The 9651-nt window shown below is 34.7% G+C and overlaps 2 long non-coding RNA genes across 3 annotated transcripts; both read left to right on the top strand.

The window, feature by feature from the left end:
- LOC110266376 lies at positions 400-3997 on the top strand. Its single transcript, XR_002353699.1, has 3 exons — positions 400-735; positions 916-1225; positions 3943-3997. It is a non-coding gene; the product is annotated as an uncharacterized LOC110266376 (long non-coding RNA).
- Positions 6442-9343, top strand: LOC107619183. Of its 2 annotated transcripts, none has more exons than XR_002353700.1 (4): positions 6442-6580; positions 6761-6833; positions 6963-7071; positions 9269-9343. It is a non-coding gene; the product is annotated as an uncharacterized LOC107619183 (long non-coding RNA). The 2 variants fall into 2 exon arrangements; XR_002353701.1 differs by having other exon boundaries at positions 6920-7071; positions 9269-9325.

The following is a 9651-nucleotide window of genomic DNA, read 5'->3' as shown; positions in this document are numbered from 1 at the left end:
TTTGAACTCTTTATTTTATAAACTGAACAATTGAGAATAATTAAATTAGTTTTATTAATATTTGGAGTTAAGTTAATTAATCTAAATATTTTTAATATAGTATATTTGATTCTAAAATTACTGTACCGTTCAATTTTATCAAAATATCTATTCATATCTATCCATATTACTTTATAAAATCCTAATTTCTAACCCTAATTCCTAAAATTAACTCAGAACCCTAATTTCCCCGATTCCTAAACCTAATCGCCGCAGCCTCACCCTCTTTCAACCTACAAACGCATACACACTGAAGAAATGGGGAAACAGAGAGAAAGATCTGAGAAAGAGAGGAAAGCGAAGGGAGACAGCGCTGGCTGGGCCTCGCTGCCGTCGCCGTCGCCGTCGAGCTGAGCCTGGAATCGCCGCCACTGCACCTTGCCCGCTTGTCGCCACCGTTCCGTGGAGTCCGCCCTGGTGCCGGTTGAACAGGGATGAGGGAGAGGCGTCGAGAGAGAGATGCAATGGAGGTCAGAGGGAAGAGCTGCCATCACCGCCGTTCCGTCTATGAAGCCTGAGCTCGTGTTGCCTTCCTGAGCTTCGGCGCCGCCGTGGAGGAGAGTGGAGTAGTCACCGTCGTTGGAGAGAGGGAGAGCCAGAGGAGGACGAGACGTGTGAGAAAGGAGACGCACAGGGGAGGAACCGTTCCTCTGCCGCCGCTATCGCCGGAATTCCTGGTCGCCGTCGTCGTTCATGGTGAGTCAGTTAAGTCATAGCCATGAGAACCACTACCTCTGAACCCCAGTTGTTCTGTTGCAATCCTGTATTTTCCTCTGATATTCTCGACTCTGTTCTGCTTTTCTTTTGTTTTGTCATTCTTATTTCGTTGGTGTCCCTGCTGTTCTAACCGATTGGATTGGTGCTGCTGCTGCTAAGACGTATGCCCTGCTCTCTAGTTTCTGTTTTTCCCGAGTACCAGAGCTGCTGCTCCATTCCTGTATTTCTTTTGGTAAGATAGGTTTTGTTCTACAATCAATATTCTGATTACTGCTCCTTTGATAATCTGTTCTGTTTTACCCTTGCATTTGCTTCAGCCTCTATTAAATTCCCTTCCAAAATTGTTGTTGCTGCTACTAGAGTTGTGGGTGATGCCGCTGCCGTTCCAGTTGTATTGGAGTGACTACCTGCCACAAATTGGGGATAAAGGAAATTGTTACGTTAGATAATACTATTCCGGCTAATTGAGGTAGGGGGTTTAAAACGATTTCAATTTAAGAATGCCTGCAAGGTTTATTGAATAACTGCAAATAGATTTAATAGCTGTGAGTAATTGATTGATTATGTAATTATTGAATTGTAGCTGAAATTGTGATTGGAATGGTTGAGATTGTGATTTGGAATTGTTGATTTGTGATATTGATTGATTATGTGGATTGGGAATTGCTTGATGACTAATTGTTGAGAATTTCTGAATTTTAATGGGTTATGTTGGATTTGTTGCCGTTGAGTTGTTATTTGGTATATTGTAATGTTAATGAACTTGGTTGGTGGTTGATTTGGAATTGGTTTTGAAGGGTTGGATTTTGAATACTAAATAGATTGCTGAAAAACTGATTTTTGAAATAAAAAGGTGACTTTGGAAGTGAATTAGTTATTCAACGATAATCGAAATGATATAAGAGCAAAGGCTGAGTAAAGTATAATAAAAGTTGTTGTTGGGACTCAATTTTGAGAAGTTTGAATTAATTATAGAACTAGTTATGATTTTTCAAAGTTAAAATGTAAAACTTGATTTTCTGCTTATTTTTAAAGGAAGCCGAAAACTTTGAAAAACTATAACTATTTCTGTGATTATCGGAATTGCGTGGGACCAAGTCCGGATTGAGCTTGGGGATATAGGGAACTGGACTGCTGAATTTGAGACTTTTTCACTAAGTTTATGATTTATGGTGAATTTTTGAATCATAGATGTCAAAACTGGTTTTTCTGCAGCAGCAACTTGATTCCTCTATTGGAAATTCTGTAGTTTGAATTTTGAAATGGAACTAATTTTAAATAAAACTTTATTCCTATTATTTTAATGCCATAAAATTTCAGAACAATTGGACTTGTAGTTTTAAAGATATGAATTTTTGAAGGATGATGCATTATGCTGAAAAAGCCAGATTCTGTTTCCTTAAATTAGTAACTTTGGGAGTTTATAACTTTTGATCCTGGATAGATATTGAGATGCAACCAATTGGAGGTGAAAATTAAGTATGTTTAGTATATGTGATTTAAATTTCAGGATTTTCTATGTTTTAATAAGTGAGTTATGGGACTTGGAAGAGGTTGTGTTCAATGATTTGTAAAACAGAATTCTGCAGAAAATTACCTTACTTCCAAGCTACGTAACTCCTTCATTAAAAATGGTATGACCCTGGAACCAATTTAGAAAGAAATTTGGATGAGTTATGTTTAACTACATTCATTTTTAAGGTAGTTGGATTTAATTTGGATTTTATATGAAATTTCAAATGTTGTATGGTGCTGCTGTCTTTTGGATTTAAAATACTGCAGAACAGTCACGGTTTTGCTTATATTCCCGAAGCTAGAGACAACGAAAAATTATGATTTTTGATTTAATAGAAGGTTTAATCCGAGACGGTCGCATGGATTTAAAGTTTGCATAATTCCGAATTCATTTGATATTTTAAAAACAAAATGGAAATCAGGCTGCCAAGTTGTGTTGGTAATTATTTTGGATATGGAATTTAAGAAATAGATTTTCTATTATCAAATGTTTTTGAGAATATATTGCTGTGGCAAATGTTGAAAGAGGCTGATGAACTGTTGAGAAAGAAGGAACCCGTAAGGGTGGATAAGTCCTATTTTTAAAGGAGATTATGTCCAAATTTTTATAAAAAATATAAGGACTTGATCAAAATAAATATTTAAGGCTTATTTAATGATAATAACTTCAATGGTTCTTTTGAGAAAAGAATATTTGGTTTATGAGATTGTTGGTAGGGGCGTGGGTCTAGTCCCGCTTGCTCAGTGCGTAAACCATTATGCAGGGATGGTGGTTTTGTTCCGCCTGCAGTAAGGACGGTGGTTTTATCCCGCTCACGTATTGATAAATTGTTTAGCAAGGACGGTGGTGTGATCCCGCTTGCTTATTAGTTTATGTACCCAGTAAGGATGGTGGTTTAATCCCGCTTACTGTGGAGGCAAGGACGGTGGTTTAATCCCGCTTGCGTGTTCCGGGCAAGGATGGTGGTTTAATTCCCACTTGTCTATGGAACCTACGGATAAGGATGGTGGTCTAATCCCGCTTATCCGAGTCGGGTCTGGCAACATAACCGACGCGTTAGCTCATGGCCAGTAGGACAGGCATGCATCATATGCATCTATGTGACATTGTTTGGGTGTGTATATTGTAATTGGTTTGCCTAAGTGAATAATTCTGTTAACTGCTAATTGCTATACTTGATATAATTGCTCTTGATTGTGTTTGAACCTCATTACTTGTGTTTGTAACTGATTGGCTGGATTGTGGTGAATTGGGTGCTGGTTGAATTGCTTGGGCCTGAGGCCATGATTGGATTGTGTTTGAGGTTTAGTAAGTATGAAAGATTGAGCTGGTTCAGCATAGACTTAATGAACCTATGCTTGGAACAGATTAGTCATTCATACGGTCTAGGAAAACTTTTAAGATTTTTATAAAGGAAAATATGGGTTTAGAATTTTGGATAATTAATTGATGCTTTATAAAATTTTGGATTTTTGAATGTTATGCGGTTGGTTTTCAAAATAAAAGGTTGACACGGCGAGTAAAGATCACTGCAAATGAAAACAGTTTTCTTTTAAATACTTTTGAGTGAAATTAACTATTTGCGTTTTGTTCTTTACTTTTACGGCATTCTCGACCTCTACTGAGAACATGTGGTTTGGTTCTCACCCCCAAATTTTTCACCCTTTCAGCGACAGGTTTGAAGACGCAATTTGAAGCTGCGAGCGATCAGTACGCTTTCTTTATGGTTTTAATTGCTTTCATAGAGTTCCCTCGCTCTTGTCCTTTGAGATTTTATTTTACATAGAGGGGTAGGTTTATTATATTGTATTTGAGTTTTATTTAGTCTCTTTTGTATAAGAATTATTATCAATAATATTTATGTGATTATTATTATTTGTGAATGTTTGAATTATGACTTTAATGAATAAAAAAAAAAACAAAAATTTTCTGGCATTTTCTTAAAACTGAAATGCGAACTCGATACAAAGGCTTGATAATTAAGTAGTTAATACTAGAAAAGGTTACGTAATGTTCTTTCTAGTAGAAATACCTTGACTTAAGCAAGGTATTTTGCTGGATGGGACGTTACAATATGGTATCAGAGCAGTCCTTCCTGTAGAGCCTTGGGAGTGGACTTACTATGCTTCATTGCATACTCTGAGTGTCTGTCATGCTTTATAGCTTGTTCTGATGACAAGAGTTTGTGTTTTATATGCATGACTGTCTGATGATTAATGCTATTAGTTTACCGTTGCATATCTCATGGTATCAAGTTTGGCCAACTTAATACTAATGATTTATGTATATGGAAATACTAATGGGTTATCATAGACGAAATAGAAGTGATAAGGTTAATGCGAATCACGAGGTTTTGGGGACGTTAGAAACTAAATTCTAGAGATTAGTTCCGTTTCGACGTATGCTCTTTATTCGTGCTTAGTGTTATCTCTTTCTCTATTAATTGTATTGGAATTTCTAGTTTCTGATCTCTTTCTTGCTAATCTTGTATTATCATTCGTGCATATCCTTGCTTGACTCTGTATCTAGTTGTTGTTTGAATCTTTTGAACCATTTATCCTATACCTTACCAACTCTATGCTCTTTGCTTTGAACTTGGATTTATTTCGGTGCAACATATCATTTCTTGTAATTTCCTTCTTGAGTATTTGTTTCAGATTCTCTTTGAGAAAAATTTCAATTTACATCTTTTCTTACTTGACTGTATCCACAACCCTTGCTTAAATTTTGATGGGATTGTTTTTAATTCAGCCTAGACTTTCTTACATAAACTTTGAAACTTCTTTATATAGTTTAATTTTGTTTATTTGTGATGCACCACTTATCTTTTATTGATTTATAGAAAATCTTATTTCAAAATTTATTCTTTAAATAGAAGCTGATTTTCAGCCAACTTTATTATACTTTTATAGCTATTCTTACCTAATTATGTATTTAAGTATCCTCCAAGATTTTTAAAGAAAATATTTTGCCCTTAACACCAAACAAGCTTTAATTTACAAACCATGCATGATTTGCTTGATCTGAAATTAAAATCGGTATAACGTATTATTTATACTAAGTTTAGTACCTTTGAAAAATGTTGGGTTTAAATATTTTCCTTTGAAAAAGATAAACTAATTTCTTTTGTTTCAAGTTGAAATTGTTCTAAATTGCTGTACTATATTTTCCATTACTGTTCATATCAAAACTCTTTAATTCAAAATCCTTTCTTAAGCTTTCAATTTAATTCTCCTTCCGGTATATTTCATTATTTATATATATCCTTGTTGTTTGATAATCTCACGTATTCCTTTAAATCCTTGCGAAATACCATCTTTGTCCAACTGTGAACTTGAGTATTCTTCCAATTTCTCGTATAAACCTTTCGTGCCGTTTGTTTTTCTCTTCTCATGTTTCGTATTTCTTATATGCGCTAGTTCTTAGGAACACGATCTATGTGTGAGGAAAGTGAATCTGGTTAGTCTACGAAGTTATAAGGAGTTATGGAGTTTTGAGACGACGAGAGGAAGTGATCATGCTTTGTTAAAAGTTGTGAACGAATATGTGCCTATTTGATTTTGGATTTGAAATATGGTTTGCGTCAAATTATTTTTATCAACTTTTGCACCACCTAATATATTCTCTTTTATGTTTATGTGATATGATTTTCTTGGTATCTTTAAAATATTCGAAAGGGGATGTGAATATGAATCTTTTCTCCATCTTATATCAATTTTCGAGGGCGAAAATTTTTGTAAGTTGGATAGAATGTAACATCCCGTATTTTTGAAAATATAAATATAAATAAATTGTGATTTTATCTTATTAAGTTTAAACTTTATAATTTTAGAATTTATTTTGTTAAAAATAATTAAATAGATTCGGAGATAGTTTTATTTCGAATCAATTAATATTTTTAAGTAATCTAATTATAAGGGAATATTTTGTATAATTTTAGTAATTGAAAATAATAAAGAATTGTACAATTTAATTTAAGTAACTTTTATCCTAAAAAAGTTACGATTTATTTTACTAATTTGATATCTTATTTTATGAATTAATTAATTAAGAGTAATTAAATTAGTTTTATTCATATTTGAAGTTTAAGTTAATTAATATTCTTATGTAATTTTTATAATTGGTTATTTCATATGCTTTGGGTCCTGAGCTTCGGCGCCGCCGTGGAGGAGAGTGGAGTAGTCACCGTCGTTGGAGAGAGGGAGAGCCAGAGGAGGACGAGACGTGTGAGAAAGGAGACGCACAGGGGTGGAACCGTTCCTCTGCCGCCGCTATCGCCGGAATTCCTGGTCGCCGTCGTCGTTCATGGTGAGTCAGTTAAGTCATAGCCATGAGAACCACTACCTCTGAACCCCAGTTGTTCTGTTGCAATCCTGTATTTTCCTCTGATATTCTCGACTCTGTTCTGCTTCTCTTTTGTTTTGTCATTCTTATTTCGTTGGTGTCCCTGCTGTTCTAACCGATTGGATTGGTGCTGCTGCTGCTAAGACGTATGCCCTGCTCTCTGGTTTCTGTTTTTCCCGAGTACCAGAGTTGCTGCTCCATTCCTATATTTCTTTTGGTAAGATAGGTTTTGTTCTACAATCAATATTCTGATTACTGCTTCTTTGATAATCTGTTCTGTTTTTACCCTTGCATTTGCTTCAGCCTCTATTAAATTCCCTTCCAAAATTGTTGTTGCTGCTACTAGAGTTGTGGGTGATGCCGCTGCCGTTCCAGTTGTATTGGAGTGACTACCTGCCACAAATTGGGGATAAAGGAAATTGTTACGTTAGATAATACGATTCCGGCTAATTGAGGTAGGGGGTTTAAAACGATTTCAATTTAAGAATGCCTGCAAGGTTTATTGAATAACTGCAAATAGATTTAATAGCTGTGAGTAATTGATTGATTATGTAATTATTGAATTGTGGCTGAAATTGTGATTGGAATGGTTGAGATTGTGATTTGGAATTGTTGATTTGTGATATTGATTGATTATGTGGATTGGGAATTGCTTGATGACTAATTGTTGAGAATTTCTGAATTTTAATGGTTATGTTGGATTTGTTGCTGTTGAGTTGTTATTTGGTATATTGTAATGTTAATGAACTTGTTTGGTGGTTGATTTGGAATTGTTTTTGAGGGGTTTTGAAGGGTTAGATTTTGAATACTAAATAGATTGCTGAAAAACTGATTTTTGAAATAAAAAGGTGACTTTGGAAGTGAATTAGTTATTCAACGATAATCGAAATGATATAAGAGCAAAGGCTGAGTAAAGTATAATAAAAGTTGTTGTTGGGACTCAATTTTGAGAAGTTTGAATTAGTTATAGAACTAGTTATGATTTTTCAAAGTTAAAATGTAAAACTTGATTTTCTGCATTATTTTTAAAGGAAGCCGAAAACTTTGAAAAACTATAACCATTTCTGTGATTATCGGAATTGCGTTGGACCATGTCCGGATTGAGCTTGGGGATATAGGGAACTGGACTGCTGAATTTGAGACTTTTTCACTAAGTTTATGATTTATGGTGAATTTTTGAATCATGGATGTCAAAACTGGTTTTTCTGCAGAACGTTTAATGCAGCAGCAACTTGATTCCTCTATTGGAAATTCTGTAGTTTGAATTTTGAAATGGAACCAATTTTAAATAAAACTTTATTCCTATTATTTTAATGCCGTAAAATTTCAGAACAATTAGACTTGTAGTTTTAAATATATGAATTTTTGAAGGATGATATTGAGATGCAACCAATTGGAGGTGAAAATTAAGTATGTTTAGTATATGTGATTTAAATTTCAGGATTTTCTATGTTTTAATAAGTGAGTTATGGGACTTGGAAGAGGTTGTGTTCAATGATTTGTAAAACAGAATTCTGCAGAAAATTACCTAACTTCCAAGCTAGGTAACTCCTTCATTAAAAATGGTATGACCCTGGAACCAACTTAGAAAGAAATTTGGATGAGTTATGTTTAACCACATTAATTTTGAAGGTAGTTGGATTTAATTTGGATTTTATATGAAATTTCAAATGTTGTATGGTGCTGCTGTCTTTTGGATTTAAAATACTGCAGAACAGTCACGGTTTTGCTTATATTCCCGAAGCTAGAGACAACGAAAAATTATGATTTTTGATTTAATAGAAGGTTTAATCCGAGACGGTCGCATGGATTTAAAGTTTGCGTAATTCTGAATTCATTTGATATTTTAAAAACAAAATGGAAATCAGGCTGCCAAGTTGTGTTGGTAATTATTTTGGATATGGAATTTAAGAAATAGATTTTCTATTATCAAATGTTTTTGAGAATATATTGCTGTGGCAAATGTTGAAAGAGGCTAATGAACTGTTGAGAAAGAAGGAACCCGTAAGGGTGGATAAGTCCTATTTTTAAAGGAGATTATGTCCAAATTTTTATAAAAAATATAAGGACTTGATCAAAATAAATATTTAAGGCTTATTTAATGATAATAACTTCAATGGTTCTTTTGAGAAAAGAATATTTGGTTTATGAGATTGTTGGTAGGGGCGTGGGTTTAGTCCCGCTTGCTCAGTGCGTAAACCATTATGCAGGGATGGTGGTTTTGTCCCGCCTGTAGTGAGGACGGTGGTTTTATCCCGCTCACGTATTGATAAATTGTTTAGCAAGGACGGTGGTGTGATCCCGCTTGCATATTAGTTTATGTACCCAGTAAGGATGGTGGTTTAATCCCGCTTACTGTGGAGGCAAGGACGGTGGTTTAATCCTGCTTGCGTGTTCCGGGCAAGGATGGTGGTTTAATTCCCGCTTGTCTATGGAACCTACGGATAAGGATGGTGGTCTAATCCCGCTTATCCGAGTCGGGTCTGGCAACATAACCGATGCGTGAGCTCATGGCCAGTAAAAACGGTTTTCTTTTAAATACTTTTGAGTGAAATTAACTATTTGCGTTTTATTCTTTACTTTCACGGCATTCTCGACCTCTACTGAGAACATGTGGTTTGGTTCTCACCCCCAAATTTTCCACCCTTTCAGCGACAGGTTTGAAGACGCAATTTGAAGCTGCGAGCGATCAGTAGGCTTTCTTTATGGTTTTAATTGCTTTCATAGAGTTCCCTCGCTCTTGTCCTTTGAGATTTTATTTTACATAGAGGGATAGGTTTAGTATATTGTATTTAAGTTTTATTTGGTCTCTTTTGTATAAGAATTGTTATCAATAATATTTATGTGATTATTATTATTTGTGAATGTTTGAATTATGACTTCAATGAATAAAAAAAAAACAAAAATTTTCTGGCATTTTCTTAAAACTGAAACGCGAACTCGATACAAAGGCTTGATAATTAAGTAGTTAATACTAGAAAAGGTTACGTAATGTTCTTTCTAGTAGAAATACCCTAACTTAAGCAAGGTATTTT

This window comes from Arachis ipaensis, chromosome B09, assembly GCF_000816755.2.
Source record: "Arachis ipaensis cultivar K30076 chromosome B09, Araip1.1, whole genome shotgun sequence".
NCBI lineage: Eukaryota > Viridiplantae > Streptophyta > Magnoliopsida > Fabales > Fabaceae > Arachis > Arachis ipaensis.
Note: the sequence above shows the minus strand (reverse complement) of the source record. Positions and strands in the feature narration are given on the sequence as shown.